Source organism: Nannospalax galili, unplaced genomic scaffold, assembly GCF_000622305.1.
Source record: "Nannospalax galili isolate Female #2095 unplaced genomic scaffold, S.galili_v1.0 scaffold449, whole genome shotgun sequence".
Lineage (NCBI taxonomy): Eukaryota > Metazoa > Chordata > Mammalia > Rodentia > Spalacidae > Nannospalax > Nannospalax galili.
In genome coordinates, this window is record NW_008360312.1 from 53,338 (window position 1) to 70,674 (window position 17,337).

Sequence of the window (17,337 nt, forward strand, 5' to 3'; positions counted from 1 at the left end):
GAGTAAGCCTACTCATTACAAATGCCTCACTAACACTACTCTCTCCAGTACAGCATGCATCGCCCCTCCTCTTTTCATATGGTGCAAAGGAAAAGCCCAAGAGTGTGTTAATTTCTCTTTGTCCACCTTTTGTGTACCAGTAATGATTACATCCCAGGTGTACCTATTCAAAGGAAGAAGCCGCTCTCCTCCTACACAGCTGCCAGCAGAGAGAAATCTTCATCCCTTTGCTGGTAGGGATCGAACTTGCACTCTCCCCGGGTGCTGGAGACGTTGCTACGGCGACAATTGTACAAGCCCAGCACCTGGCAGGAAATTTCCGAGACAAGCTGGACCAGACAGTGGCATCCATGACTGACAGCCTGGAATCTCTCCAACAACAAATGAACTCTGTTGCTACGGCGACAACTGGTACAAGCCCAGCACCTGGCAGGAAATTTCCAAGACAAGCTGGACCAGACAGTGGCATCCATGACTGACAGCCTGGAATCTCTCCAACAACAAATGAACTCTCTCACCAGGGTTGTGCTCCACAATGAAAGAACATTTGTAAATGAATCAAACGTTGTTAAAACCGATGTTAACACTCTCAAAAAACTTTGTAATGACCCATTTTCAAGATTTCAACCCACCTAACAATTAGGTTGGTTTAGCAATCCCTTGTTTTCATGGCTCCTATCCCTTGTTGGCCCCCTGGTCATGCTGTGTATTATTTGATGCTTGCTCATTGTTTTATAAGATTTCTTTGCTGACAAATTACTACCATTTGCTAAAATCACTACAAAACAGGTCATAGTCAATTGTCAGACTTTGGATTCTCCCGAGATAAGATGAGTTGGCCCTTAGGGCTTGTGATGGCACTTCTCCATTTTTTAAATCAGACAGGGGGAGATGTTGAGGTCTCCTGCTGTTTTGGGTAGCAGTCTCTTCACATCCGGATAGCCCAAGGGGCTCGGCGTTTCTATGCAGAGACTCCTCTTTCCAGCAGGGTGTTTCTTACTCTCTTCCTGAATCACCTTTGAAGTGGCCACCACAGATGCCCTACCAGAAACATGGCCTCTGGCACAGAAACTGCCAGGTATTCCTGTGTGATAATCAGGCAATGTCTGACAGCCTGGCAGAAGCCCACCACTACATGTAAATGGGGCATCCTACAAAGCACCTATCAACTAAGGCTTTTGCTACTGTCTCCACACTATAAATATCCTGATTTCCCCCTAATGAATCGGAGCTGAATTACTAAGACCTGGAGCTGAGCTGAGTCACTGAATAAAGGAGCTGTACCTACCTGACTGAGCTGAATTCTGTGTCTTACTGCCTACGATTCAGTCTCTCCAGAGGGGGCTGTCCCTTCATAAACAACGACTCACGAAGATTTTGCTTTCGCTGTTCCCACACCTCCCCTCGTGACCGGTGGCCAACGGATGGCAAAACATAGAGGGAGTGCCTGGTAGCTTGGAACAGAACTCACCTGGAAGTGCAGCGACCCATAGAGTCGCCAGCATCCAGTAGTCGCGGAGAGCCAGAGACCCGAGCAACAATGCGGTGCGTGGGACCCGCCCATAACTGGACATAGTTCAATTGATTAATTATTTCACCCACTGCTGGGAGCATTCTTATGTCTGGAATTAAGATGTGTGATCAGCAAAGCATAAGGTTGCAAAGACAAGAAGCTGAATGTTCAATAGTGGACACAAGGAGTAATGGTGAGTGGAACTACTCTTTCTACCCCTTGATTCCTGGACCTATTAATTCAGAGAGATGGTGTGTTATTATATTCTGACTGGGAGTGAATACAGCCTCCTGAAGAACCTGTCTATACCCCTGCAAGGTATTCTTACCTACCTGTCCTATAAACCAAGTCTCCAAAAGACCATTCTACTTGATAAAGCAGCTGCCTCCAGATGGTGGGAAACATGGCAAGACTAATGGAAGACTAATGGACTCCCTGAGCCTGGGTCCACTGCCAAGTTTCTCTGGTTGTTTAGTGAGTTGTTTGATCATAATTGACACTGAGTCAATTACAAGACATAATTGTAAATAAGGATTCCATAAGTCCATGAGATGATAGTTTTGGCAGAAGCTAGGTTTAAAGAAGGCAAATCTTCATCCTGAGTATGTATTCCAGTAAAGATAAAATGTCATTTCCTTCATGTTGGAAGTGGTTCAGAGCAGCCAGGCTGCTGCCCCAGCCGGCTGATCTCTATGTTAATGGTACCATATCTGGCGCTTCAGTGCTGGTGGATGGAGCTCCTGGGATTACCACAACTAATTCACTGAGTGTAAATCCACATTGCCAAGACATCCATAAACTCTATCCAGTGTAACAGTGCAACTTTGTTCATGAGTCCATGGATTCATGAGAAAGCATGCTGAAGAAAGAGGTGGAGATGTATACATTGATTATTAAAATCCTCCCTTACTGAGGTTACATAAGTTGCTTAAGAAATTCATTATCTTTATATGTGTGTATGCATACACCCTATCAGTTATGTTCCTCTGGAGAATTCTGAATAATACTCTATTTAAGGATTGAGTACTTCTGTGCATACTTAATTTTCTTCTTTTTGGGTCATATAACACCCAGTTCATGATGGGAAGATCAGGAGACATAGTAACTTGATGATCCATGATTAAGTATCCAGACTCTGTTAAGATGAAATAGTCAAACAAGTGCTCTCTTTAAAAAGAATTTGTGTATATAAAAATGGCAAGATCTTTGCTTCAAACTCCTAAAGGTCTGTATTCTGATTCCCCTTGGGGGTCTTCTATGGCTCTACATCTTCCAATGGCACTGAAACCACCATTATGTCAGCTGGATCATGCTGCACAAGTGGCAGAACAGCTTTTACAACAGTGTAAATGTATTACAGTGCCTTCCTCTGCTCTGAGCCCCATTCAAAACTAACAGCATGGTAAGTGAACTAGAATAACACACTTAAATGAGGAACATGTTGCCTCTCAAATCCAAGTAGATCCACCAATCATTGTTCTCTTTCTCAGTTGTAGAGGAGCCAGTTGCAGCAAATTATCTTTTGCCTTATCTGGATATCTTAATATGCCATATCATGTATAAGGGATAAATCTCCAATAAGCAAACAGGGTCACTGAGGAGTGAAAAAGAGGGCATACTTCCTGCTTCTTCTTGTCCTGAGGCAAAGATCTAGGGCCTCCCCCTCTAGCCAGGGCTCTGGGGAAACCACTAAAACTCTTCAAACCCAGGCCCTTCCCAGGGGACTTTGGATTCCTGCTTTCCAGGACCCCTCTACACTTATGGAGAGCTTTGTTTCTCTGGATGAGTATGCGTATGGATATGATTCTTCATCCTTTCTAAAGTTTCTGCTATGTCTAAGACTTCCCCTGCCTTTTAATTCTTTAATTGCCAAAGAAAACGAATCCAATTAGAATTCCTAGACTGATAATAGACCATAACAATTGGAGGCCCAGTAATTTCACTGAATTTTAGTTAGATTTATTTTCCACTCTCTAACATGCAAATGTCTTCCCATCAACTCACAGTTATTTCTCGCTCACTAGGTCCACTCATAATATCCATGCACACTAGGCATCGTGGCCCACCACTTGAGAGGCAGAGGCAGGCAGATCTCTATGAGATCTCGGTCAACCTGGTCTATATAGCTAGTTCTGGGGCATTTGGGGCTACATAAGACCCTGTCTCAAAAAACAAAGCAAAACAAAATAATGATAATAATAACATTCATTCACAATGTAATGGGCCAATATAATATCTTATACAAAGGAAAGATGATCAGCATATATTCAAAACTTCTGATATTTGGCTAGAGTTGATGTATTACTTAGGAAGAACAGTGAGGGTACACTGCCACAGTAATTGAAAACAAATGCTCTTAGTAGGCCTTATGGACAGAAATGAAGGAAGAGTCTCTTTTCAACTCAATAGCTACATACCAGGGATATATTAATTTGGTCAATAGACACATATCCAGTACGATTGCTGTAACTGGAGTTGCCATATTTTTTAGATTTATTATGATGTTTCATGTTTATTAGCTAATGTTCACTGATCTTCTGCAAAGGCCAAATAAGAGAATTAAATGGTGATATGGTGGGAATCTCTATTTGTGCATCTTCAGTCCTTGATTCTGTTCCTTTACTTGGAAGTACCTCCAGGGGTACAATATTGTTTTTATTCACTGTTTTCATAGGTAAAGACAGTTCTAGTGTTTTCTTCTTGACCTTTTCCAGTGTAATAACACTCAGTGTACCTGTCAGGAAATAACAATTGTACTCTATCAGCTGCTAAGTATGCCTATTCCAAATGAGCATGCTGGGCCTGGGGAAATAACCACAAGTAGATTAGGGACTCATTAAATGAACTAGAGGGAAAATAATCCATTGAAAACCCAATCTCTATGAGCCCCCTCATTGACTGGAGGGCTACAATGATCTTATTGGTCTCTATAATCTTTATCAGTTCAGAGTCAGTACCTAGTAGTCTTCAAAATTTCTAATTATTTCTTTTTCCTGGTGCACAGTTATCTTGATAAAAGACTATATTATCTCTTTAGGGAAGACTGGGAGAGAAATTAACAGTTTAAATCTTTGGTAGTTTACTAGAACCTTTCCCCAGGTGGACTTTCATTCAAGAAGTTCTGGTTCTCTAGATTGACTAAAGTCTGGGAATTGATTGATTCTTTGCTTTTAAGAAAACAGTTTCACTTGACTTGGAAATTTTTTATTTTACTAAATAAAATACTAACAGGCTACCCATCTCTTTCATTTCCAGGATCTCCATCATAGGTCAACATCATATCATAGGTCTACATAAACCAAACTGTTCTGATTGCTGCTTTGATATGTTGTCCACTATGGTCAGTTAATCCACCTAGTCTTGAGTAGATGAGTCCCACTACCTGCATCCAGTTACTCCACATACACTTAGATTTTTCAAAGTAAGTACTGATCATTTCTACTTTTAGATCTTGTCTAGACAGATGAGCCATCATGGACCAGTTTAAGGCTCCCCTCACAAATTTGTTTTTCAAAGTACTGGTAAAAAGCATGTCTTGTCAACTATCCTAGGGTCAGTAGCTAGATCTCACATGACAAATCCACTCTAATATTCTAATCTCTGCAAGTCTTTGAATCTATTCTTCTATATTAAACCAAGGGAGATCATGTACTTCCAAATCATTTATGGTAGATTAAAGACAACAAAAGAAGCACCTTGTCCTCTCTAACTGCCTAAATGCCAACATTAAATGTATAATCTCTTCATTTGGTAGGCTAATATTAGTAAGTTTAGTTATATATTTTTCTACCAGTATCTCATGCTATTATTAATCCATTACCACAGATCTTCCCTAGATTTCTGCTTCTCTGAGTTAGAAAAGTCAAGTATTCATTTTTTAGTATAGTAAAACTTCTTGGGGAATCTCAGTTTATACCTTACATCCATGGGCTTACTGGGACTTGAGTCTAGTCATAGGTCTTGAAGTAAAGAGGGATAATAGGGGTGGACCTTGAGGAGAATCTTGTTTGACAACTGTCTATTACCATTTATTTAGGCAGTGCATGATATGTGCCCTCACGTAGAGGTAGAAACGCTAACACCACTGAGGAAACAAAGCCAGAGAATTAGGAGTTAGGAGAGTACTTCTGCTGTTGTTCGAGAGGCCAATTTTTCTGGAAGTGGGGAGACTTTTTCACTGGCCAAAAAAAGCCATTAAAATGTAAGGGCTCAGTGTCCACAGTTTCAGCACAGTCTTCCCAAAAAGTCCATTTCAACTTACAGGATCACATGTTTTCTTAATCAGTGCCGTCATTTTAATTATTGACAACCTTTGAAGCTGGGAGTTCAACTTGTGTTGTAAATCATCTAATTGAGTGATCAAAGTTTGTGTTTGATCTTCAGTAGTTTTAATTTCATGAATACAGGAAATAAAGTTCTCCTTTAAGATGGAGCTAGATGACATTCAATCATGTTTGTGATTCTTGACTTGCTATTTGCCTCATGAGCTAAGTCTTCTCTTTCATTACTTTTTGTACTGATATTGGAAGCAACCAACCAATGTCATATAACCCTTAAGTTTAAAAAAAAGTTCAAACTGATCATATAATTACTTAGATCTTCTTTTTAAAGGTCATTTATTAGGATTACATGATGTATGTTTGTAAACAGTTTTTATAGTGACTCTCTTAAGGACTACAAATAGAACCGTTGGCAGATTTAAATATAATTAGAGATTCAGTACCAGAAACTCCAAAACAATTGAGAAAGCTCATCCAATTTTATTTCTTTAGAACCACTCTTAATACAAAAATCTGTACTAGTTCGCATCTTCTTTCAGAATATAATTGATAAGATATATGTAAATATACAATGCAGTTTATTATGGGGCTTGTATCACATGATTATAGGGATGGAGAAGCCCCTTGATATACCACCTATAGACTGGAGAACCTGGAAGTTGATAGTATAGCTCACTTGACAACTAAACACAATCAGTACAGAGGTAGTAGGAGATGTAAAGGGCATTGTTAATGAAAGCACTAGAGTTCAAAGGCCCAGGAATCAGCAGCCAAGGGCTAGAGAGGATGGATGGATGTTCCAATTTCTCAAAGAGAGTGACAGAATTGGCTCTTCCTCTTTTTGATCCTCAGCAGATTAAATTGTGCTTTCCCACATCAGTAAGGGTGGATCTTCACTGATTCAAACACGGATCTCTGTTGTCAACATTCTCAAAGACATACCCAGAGGTATGGTTTTACTGATCTATATCAAGTAGACTCTTAAAATTAATCAGCACATATACTAATTTAGCACCGGATATCAACATATATAACAATCTTCAGTGGCATTTGTTGCACAACCACTTGTCAAACATTTACTGTATGTCTGATATGCTGTGAAATACTTACACATGTAACCCATGTAAGTCCTCTACAAAACAACGAAGTCGCCATTCAGAATAGTCATTATCCCTGTTCTACATCTGTCATGTGCATTCCAGCTAGACATTTGGGGCATGTCCTAGCAGCCAGCATCATTCACAGCATAGTGAATTTGATTCTTCTCTGACTTGGACTACCACTACATCCTTAGTTGTTTGCCTAGCATCCATTTTTCCCTTCGAGTGTGCTGGTTTTTCAATTCTAACTACTCATTTTGGGCGACCTGTTGCTCCATAGTTGTGTCCTCCAGGGATATTCTCTCCACTTTCTCACACTCTTCACTCTTGCTAATGATGTGCTGTAGCCTTGTCTGCCCCTATATTCCAGCCCAGAGTGAGACTGTGAAATCATGTGTGAGATGGGCAGGTCTAAAGCCCTACATAGAAGTAATAAATGATCAGCTCTTGTCAACTGCAATAGGAATCTTGCTGCTATTTGGCAATTTATTTTTCCAGCTTTGATAGATTTGTCAATATCTTCTTTGCCTATGATTACAAATAAGCTTGAAAATAGTGGAGTATCAATAAAAAATATCTTTACATTGAGAAGAGAAAATACTTTCAATGTTATTCTCCATTGATTTAAGGTATACTTTAATTACAAATGTGTGGCAGGAGAATTATGAGGAAATATAAAGCATTTGACTAACAGACATTTCACTCTTTGCAAGACTTTAAAAATTTTTTTATTTATTATGCATTGTAGATGTGTCACTTAGGCCTGGGCAATTCATAGGAAATATCTGCATGTGACCAGTTGTGATACTTGGTAATAGTCTCCATCTGGTGCAAAAGAAACTTCTTTGATGAGTGGTAACTGGGATATTTGTCTATAACTATAAGGAAACATACTTTTCACATAGTAAGAAATCACATTAGTCTAGGGATGTGACAGTCTTGGAGTTTTCTCTAAGATCTATGACCACACCAGCCATGTGTGTTTGGTTATGTTTACAGTACCAGACTTGAGTTTCCTCCCATTGAGTGGGCTTTTAGTCCAATTAGGTAGCTGCTGATTGCCCCCAAAATTGCCACTACTGTGTCAATGTCATATGCTGTACTGGCCATGTGGTTATTTGGTCTTGAAGCTGCTGTTGGACAATCAATTGATGTTTTCCCTTGGCACCTTCATAGTGCTCTCCAAAGCCATGAGAGCTAGCCTTCAGGGGAAGTGGCTTCCAGGTCAGTTCCAGCTCCATTGTTCCGAATCCTGTGTCTGAAGTATATTCTTTCTTCAGCAGTAGGGTCTTACCTTTAAGTTCTTGGAGGCCATCAAGGGCTGTGGCAATAGCCTGTGTAATTTGGGGAGTCTCTTAGACCATCCTGGCCAACAACTCATGGCAGGTTTCTTCTGTCTGACACTGTTTCTTCTTATGTAGCCTTTAGTTATACACATGGACTCATGTAGATACTGTATGTGTAATTTGTCATTAGATTGTTGAACCAATATGATTCTCTCTGTTTTTTCAGAACTAGCTAGGCATTATTTATCTCTCCATTCTCTCTCCCTGTCTAACCCTTCAGCCATGGTTTCCCCATTTAAAGTGTTCCCATTTTCCCCATTTCTCCCTTGATAATACCAGTCTTCTATGGTTCCCACCTCTCTTGAGTTCCATTTTTTCCCTTTATCCCCAGGGTGCCTAGTATGACCCCCCATTTTAGTAGCCCCATTTTTATTCACTTCTCCCTTAGTAACACCTGTCTCCTACTGTTCTTCTCTCTCAGGTTTTCTTTCCTTTTACCTCCCTGGTTTTTTTTCATTATTCTGGTTCCTGCAATTACATCTGGGTACATACTTACATATAAAGATTTGGTGCTAGGATCCACATATAAAGGAGAACATAAATTGTTTTTCTGGGTTAGTGTTAAAGGAGATGCTTTAAAATTTATGTTGTAACAGCAGACAGCTGCTGTGTTTTCATCCTATCATAGCAAATGTCTTTAGAGAGGCATTTTCCAGTGGTTCTATTTAATTTCTCTGTGACCCTCCTTGTCCAAATTGGTTTTAGAGATACAATCCCTTGGCAGATACCCAGAATGTAACATTGCCTATACTTTCATTATACAGCATAAAATACATTGCAAAATTTTTAATCAGCTTCTGATAGCTGCTATTTACTCATTGGTGTTCTTATAACATGTAGTTGTTTGTTCATGTTTATTTATAACTGAGTCTTGCCCAGAACACCTGGAAAATCTACTGCTGAGCCCCTTCCCCAGTACTGAGAGCTAAGAACTTATGGGTTTCTGTCATTATTCATATGTCCATTGTCTGAAAAAGTATATACACAATCTTTATATTCCTCTTGCATATTTTTGTCTTCCTGCTCTTTGTTGTCACTATCAAGGTTTACCTTCAAAAGTAAAAATACTTAAAAAAATATTTTATTTATTATTTTTATGTTTTTATGTGTGTGAGTGTATTGTCTGCATTAATGTGAGTTCACCCATGTCGTGAAATGTTGCTGAGGTCAGAAGAGAGTTTTGGATTCCCCTGGAACTAGAGCTAAGGATGGTTCGTAGCCACCATGTGGGTGCTGGGAATCGAGCCCGGGTCCTCTGTAAGAGCAGTCAGTGCTCTTAACTCTGAGCCATCTCTTCAGCCTTCAAAATAAAAATACTTTTTAAGATGTTTCTAGTAGTAACAAAATAACTTTCCCATGTCCATGTAAATAAATCTACTAATCTCCCTGATGCAGTCACTGCTATGGTTTGAATGTGTGCCCCCCTCAAAAAAAAACATGTTGGAATTATAATCCCCAGTCCAGCAGTGTTGGGTTGTGAAGCCTGGCATGTGGCATTTAGTTCACTGAGGTTCTGTCCTCATGGATGGAGCAAGACCACTTATAAAGGAACCTGAGGTTACAAATTCTGCCTCCTGAATTTCCATTTGCACTCCAGTCTCTTGCCTTCCCACTGTTAGCTATGGATGGTATAGAAAGAAGGCTGTTAAAAAGTGTTGCCTCTAGGTCTTAGACTTATCATCCTTTACAACCACAAGCCAAAGGAAATTCTTTATAAATTACCCAGTGTCTGACATTCTGTTTTAGCAACACAGTACAGACTAAGACAGCCAAGCCCCTGGAATTAGACAGCTGAACTTAGGGGACTCTTCCAATTAAAGTTTATCTTTGGTTTCCATTGTGGTCAGTGAAAGACCTTTCATGGATAATGCCTGATTTTAAAGCCACTGTACAGAAAGTCATTTTTAGAGGTGCAGCTCATAACACACTGCCCTCACATTAACACTTGGGTACTTGCAAGAATGATTTGTAGAAAACAAAGCATCTTAGCAGGTGATATTCACAATAATTCACAAACTCAGAAGAAACAAACACAAGCAACCCTGAGTCATACATTCTAATTTTCTATATTAAATAATGTCAGACTACAAAAATTCATTGTTACATCATTGCACAAACTTAGAACTCCATCCTAAATCTACTGTAATATTTCAACATGAAACCAAATTATTCAGAACCTGTTTATATTTCATCTGTCAAGGCCTTTTATGGACTTTTTCACCCATATGGGGTGTGTGAGTGTGTGAATATGTGTGTTATGTGTGTGTTTCTTTCCTTCTCTGCCCCACAGGAAACTCTAATTAGATTTATTGATGTTCTGACCTCTTCTATGACTTTCCCTCCACAATTCTTCAGGATCCAATGTCAAAGTAGCAGTAGGAGACGAGAAGACAGCTCTTGTTTGGTGCACCCTTCATGTCAGTTACTGTGAAATTTTCCCTTTTGTTTCCTTTAACAAACTCTAAAAAATACATTTCGAATAAGAAAGGTATCATACCTATACAATACAGTGGTGTGTTTTTTATAGTGTATATTTGACCAAAAGTTTCTCAAGGAGAAAATATGCTTGAATCCCAAGGGCATGTTCTTCCTGTAATCATGAAGAAGCAAAGTTCTCCTCCCCTTTCCTCCCCAAGTTGCTTTTGGTTGGTATTTTGTTACAACAACAGAATGGAACTAGAACACAAACTGATAACAGGAAAGTGGGGCATTGCTATGACAGATCTGACTATGCAGTGTTTTATGCCTTTGGAAAATTTTGTTGGAAGATTGTGGAAGACTTCAAAATTTGGGGCTGGAAAAGTCATTGGCTGCTCAGAGCTTAATGGGTCATTATTATGGAAGTTCTGGACAGTAACGCTAAAAGAAATGTGGACCATGGAGACCTGGATCATGAAGTTTCAGAAGGGAGCAAGGAATTAATTAAGAAATGGATCCAGGGCCATTTATGTGTGCTTGTCATGTTAGGGCTAAAGAATCAGCTGTGATTAACAAGAGATCAGCAACAGTAAGGTGAAAAGTTTACCTCACTGGGGAAATGGGATACTGGTCAGCTGGGATGGAAAAATCAGCTGTGATTAATAAGAGATCAGAATTATTGAGGTAAAGTCTTTTGTAAACAGGAATGTGTTTCTTCAAGATAAGCACACAGAAGTTGAGGTCCAAGGGTTCCAAGGCCACCTCTTAAGCCATCAGGCAAACTTGGCAATGTAGAAGAATCCCCATATCGTACTGGTTTTGAAGGCATGAGAGTGGGGGATACTGGAGAGCAGTTGAGGCCTGGCACCATGTGGCAGAGCCAGAGTCCCTGAAGAAAAGACAGGAGAGACCACTGGTAAAGCTGAAGCCTCTGTTGCAGTGGGGAACAAGGATATTGTTGATGCTAGCATGTGGATGTCTACCAAGGACATAAGTAGGTGTGGAGTAGAACTGACCTGAGCCCGAGACAAACTATGGTTGCTATGGATGGCAGAGCTGAAAAGGTGGGGCTACCCAAGCCCTTTGGAGCCCAGAGGATCTTGAATGAGTCCCAGATGCCAGACACTGAGCTACAGCATCAGGATTTATACAACTGAATTTTGGGTTTTCTTAGGTATAATGGATTTTATTCCCTGGTTCTAGCCTTTTGGAATAAGAAGTATGTATCTATTTTGATTTTTACATAAGTTAAAGGTGGACTATTAAAGAGACATGGAACTTATAAAGCATTGGATTTTTTTTAAGACTACGTAAATTTCAAAATAACTTTATGTTATACTGTTATATTGTACTGTTTTATAATAATGTGATCTTGGGAACAAAGAATAAAAGGTCATAGCTTAAAGGTCATAGCTTGATTTGTGTACCAAGCTGACAAGGGATAGGTAGAGTACAGGATGATAAGAGTGCTAGTTAAGCATGAGCAAGCTGGCAAGCAGTTTTTCTTCGATGGTTCCTGCCATGAATTCCTACCATAATTTCCCTCAGTGATGGATTATGATCTGGAACTGAAATAAAATCATCTATTTCCTCTATAGGTTGCTTTTGGTCAGATTATTTTATTGTAGCAACAAGATAAACTATACCTCTGCTATACTTCTTTGCTCTGTGAGCTGTGGTTTTCTCCAATCATATCCTTCTAAGATGCAAAGAGAAAGGACAAAATTTTTCTCAAAGAAAGTTTGGTTTTTTTAATTTTTAATTTAATTTTATGTGTATGCATGCATTGCCTGCATGTAAGTAAGTACACCCATGTCATCCAGTGCTCGCAGAGGTCAGAAGAAGCTGTAGGATCCCCTGGGACTGGAGTTACAGACAGTTGTTAGCTGCCATGTGGGTGCTGGGATTCAAACCCAGGTCTTCTGCAAGAACAACCAGTGTTCTTAACTGCTGAGCCATCTCTCCAGCCCCTCAAAGAAATTTTGTATTTTAGCTTTGCATTACTATAACACACTCCTAAAGTAATAATATTACCATAACAAAAAGTTTATTTCGACTCATAGTTCCAGAGGTTCCACTCTGTGATCAGGTGACTTTGTTGCTTTTAGGTGGTTGATAATGTAGCACAGCATAATGGGAGCACATAGTAGAGTGAAACTACCCACCTCATGGCCAGGAATCAAGAGAAAGAAAGACTAAGGACCACAGTCCCCCAGATTCTCTCTTTGGTACATATTCAATGGCATAAGGATCCCTCAGAAGTTCACAAGGTCACAAGATCCCATCTCTTATTTTTATTTTTATTTTATTTATCTTACCCTTTTTTTCAGTTAAGAGTACTGAACCTAGGACCTCATGCATACTATGCAAGTGCTTTACAATTGAGCTGTACCCCTGCCCTATCTCTTCAATTTCCTACCACCTCTGGAAGAAGGTGCCAGGTCTGGGTCCAACTCTTTAAAACATGGGCCATTGAGGACACTTTCATCCAAACCACATCACATGGCAATGGCAGAAATTTAGGTGATCAAGGGAAATCATGCAATTGCACTTTGATTCTCCTCACATTTCCCTGGCCAAAGAAGGACACATAGTTGATCTTAAAGCCAAAGGATGGAGAATTATACTCAGTCCACCTTATGTTGCAAGCACTAAGGCCAGCATTTAAATATTTTTGAATAATTAACTTACCACAATTAACATATTTGATAGTAGCCAATAACCGAGAATGTTCTGTTACTCAGGAATAGTCATATTTTTATGTCTGTTATTATCATATAGAAATGAATGAATGAATGAGATCTATGACAAATAATTGCTACATAGTTATAGATAAATTTCTTGATAACTGACTGACCACACTTTCCCTGTTTTGTAAATTTGCAAATTAGCACTTTATTGAATTTCTATCAGAAGTTTACACTTGTATTTTCCTTTTAAAATCACTATTATAGACCCACTGAGCTTGAATATCATTGTTTATTGATCTTAACAACTAAGACTTACTGTTCTTCAGAATGACATAGGCACCCACAAAATCAGAACCCTGGAGTAAGAGTCAACTGAATTGTCTTTATAAACCAAATGCAGAATGATCAGAAAGCTTGTGCAAAATCTTTACTCACTGTAAGCTCAAGCTAATTGTTCAGACTCATATTATAGGAGAGGAAGTAAAAAAAAATTAGATTCATACACATAGGTAATAATCATTAGGTGCTGGGGCACTCTCTACACTGTGTGTGAGGATACTAAAATGCATTACTGCTCAATTCCCAAGGAAATCAATCCAGCCAAATTACCTTGGTGCCATGTTGGCTCAGGGAGAAAGGTATCCTGGCTCACCAGAGCATCAGAATCACAAAGCTAGCTTAAAAGTCTGGAGAATAAATAATCACCCTTCTATACTGTGCTTGCCTCTATAAAAGAGAAAATGGGTCCTAAAGTGGACAAAATTGCCCAGTATCTTATGCCTTTCATTTATAGGCCTTAAGGATCTGTTTACCCCAGGAATGGAAATTAACTGGATTTTATAAAGAACTAAGCTGGAATCACTCTATGTTTTGTCTCAGTAAAGATGGCTGTTAATTTTCATTACTCTTCAACCATCAAATGAGGGAAGAAAAATCAGCACCATGCTGCTTAATTCCTAATTATACTGAAGAAAATAACTTGCCTATTTTAAAAAACTGCCTTTCTCCTCAGTGTTGGGGGCCTGAGGCTCAGCATGTTGGTAGACTGAGTCTCAACTGCCTCTCAAAACTGCTGACAGACCTAAGCTGGCAACTTTCCATTCTGCCCACAGCCTTGGCCCAAAACCTTGGCAGACAGCTGGGGCCAGTAGCCTGCAGCCTTGCTCTAGTCTAGGTGAATAGCTCTGTTCTCGGATAATCAGTAGATTCCTCCCTTAGAGTACATCAGGACCCCTGTGTTCTGACTTATGTGATTACTCATTCCTTGCTCCTTTGTTCTCATTCTCTACTTAAACTCATGCTTGTTTTTCAATAAACGAGACTTGATCAGAATCCTGTCTTGTCTCCATTTCTCTTGCCCCTTGCCTCATCCACATCCCCACCCCCCAATCCAGGTACTTCGTGGCAGTTCTGCGGGTTGGAACCGAGTCGCATTGCGGGGTAGCTACCCACAGAGTGGCGACCAACGTGGGGCCTGGATACTGGGGGACAACGTGAGGGACACGACGAAAGAAGAAGGGGTGCGCACCCACTCAAATAGTTCAGAGACGTCGCAGTAGCCTGCTGTGACTGAGCCGACAGGTATGTTGGTCATTCAATCATGGGGCAAGAATTAAGTCAGCATCAGAAATATGTGATGCAGTTAAGAGAAGCTTTACAGGCAAGAGGAGTAAAGGTTACAACTGAGGATTTATTTCATTTCTTTGATTTTGTAAAGGACATTTGTCCCTGGTTTCCCCAGGAGGGGGTTATAGATATAAAAAGATGGAAAAGAGTAGGAGATGCATTACAAGATTATTATACAGTGTTTGGACCAGGAAAGATCCCGGTAACTGCTTTTTCTTACTGAAATTTATAGATAAGAGAGATGAACATAAACCAGTGGTGGCAGCGATTGCCAGAGCTATAGAGATTTTTAGAAATAGTTCTAGGAGTAGTTCTAAGTCAGAACTGAGGGAAATTCCAGAAATTCCCAAGGATGAGCCTGACTTAATTTCTCTTGAGGATGAGGACTCTTCAAAAATTTTAAAGAAGGAGTCTTTAGAGTCAGTTAAAGGACAGGAAAATCAAGAGGATGCTCAAAACAGAACGTATTCGTATTTATCCTCTTTTGCCAGAAGCTGCCTGTCCAATCTCAGAAACGGATGGCGCAGAGTCTATGAGGGAGGGCTTGAGGGGTAGAGCCCAGGACTTGGTGGGGCTGCTTTAAAAAAGAAGCACCGCCAGCACCGCTTCCTCTGCCGGCCACAAGAGCAGAGCGGCGGCAGTGGCCACGGCCACACAGGGGCTAATCTTTTCACCTGCCAACCCGGGGATGACTGGCCTGTGATGGGCATGGAGCAGCTGCGGCGGGGAGGGGGGGCACGTGGAGAGCACGGCCTGAGCCCTCCGTGCCTTTAAAGGCTGCTGCTTACAACTTAAAATGTCCCCCATGCACACACGCCATGCACCATGTCGCAGTATGGAGCCACAGCTCTGTATACAATAACAATTTTGGAGGGCATGGCTAAAAAATGGTTAACTTCCATTGATTGGAATACAGTGGCATGAGCAGTTCTTAGTGGGGGTGACTATTTATTATAAAAATCAGAGTAATTTAAAAACTGCAAGGAGACAGCAAAAAAAAAAAAACAGCAAGCTGAGAATGGATGGGGTTTTGATATGTTAACTGGCGAAGGTCAATATGAGACTAATGAATGACAAATGCAATATGTCCCAGGACTTTACTCACAAATTCGAGTTGCTGCCACTAAGGCATGGAGGAAACTTCCAGTTAAAGAGGACCTGAGAACTTCTTTCACTTCAGTTAAGCAGGGGTCTGGATAAGCCATTTGCAGATTTTGCTCATCAATTAATGACCACAGCAGGAAAAATATTTAAAAGTGTTGATGCAGGGCTAGAGTATGTGAAACAGTTGGTGTATGAAAATGCTAATCCTGCCTGCCAGGCAGCCATTAGATCTTATAGGAAAAAGATGGATTTGACTGGCTATATTCATCTGTGTGCAGACATAAGTCTGCAGGGGCTTGGTATGGCAGCAGCTTTCAATGGACAAATAGTAAAAGATTTTTGGCTGATAAAAATAAGACTAAAGGCAAGGGGTGTTTTAAATGTAGTAAGAATGGGCATTTTGCCCAGGAGTGCAAAACAGGGAGTGACCAGCAAAAGACTGATAGCAAAAGAGCTCCAAAAATCTGCCCTAGATGTAAAAAGGCAGACACTGGGCAATGGAGTGTAGATCAAAAGAGATCTCCACAAAAATCTTCTCTTAAAAAGCAAGAGGAGAAGCCAGTCTCGGGCTGTGCCTGAGGGACTCCATAACATTGCCTTTCAACATAATTCTCAGGCCCCGGTGTGGTGGGCATCAACAATAGCCACTGTTCCTAACTGCAACAATACACATAGAAGCCTTGGCAACAAAGCTTCTTGGCCATCTGCCTCTTAAAGGAAAAAGTGTGGCAGATGTGCATGTGAATATTGTAAGTGTTTGTATACTATGTATAGGATGATTTCTAAAAACCTAGGCTGCTTAAATACGCTAACAGCTAACTCTGGAGGGAAATTGTGTGCCTTTCACTTCAGACTTAAGCCTGTTCTTTTCAGTGTTGTTCTCAAAAGTTTTTCAGGAAGGAGATTGTTTCCAAGCCAGTTTTTGCATACATCTAAAAAGATGATTAATCTTTATAAAATTCCTGAGGTGAGGCTTAAATCTTAGAGCAAGTTTGCATTTTTTTTTTTCCCAGAGTTTCCTCCTCCTTACCTGGTTCCCAGCGTTCAGAGTTCAGTAAAAAACCAAATCAAACAGCTAACGTTAAATTCTGGCACAAAAATTTAAATCTAAATGTTACAAATAGACTGTCCTGTTAAAGATGGTTTCTGCCTAATGTCTCTTGCTTGTTATTTCAAACTAATATAAAATAAACTAAAAATGTAAAAAGCTGACTCTGGGCAAAAACTGGTCCTTTCAGCTCAGACTCATGCTACTTCTCA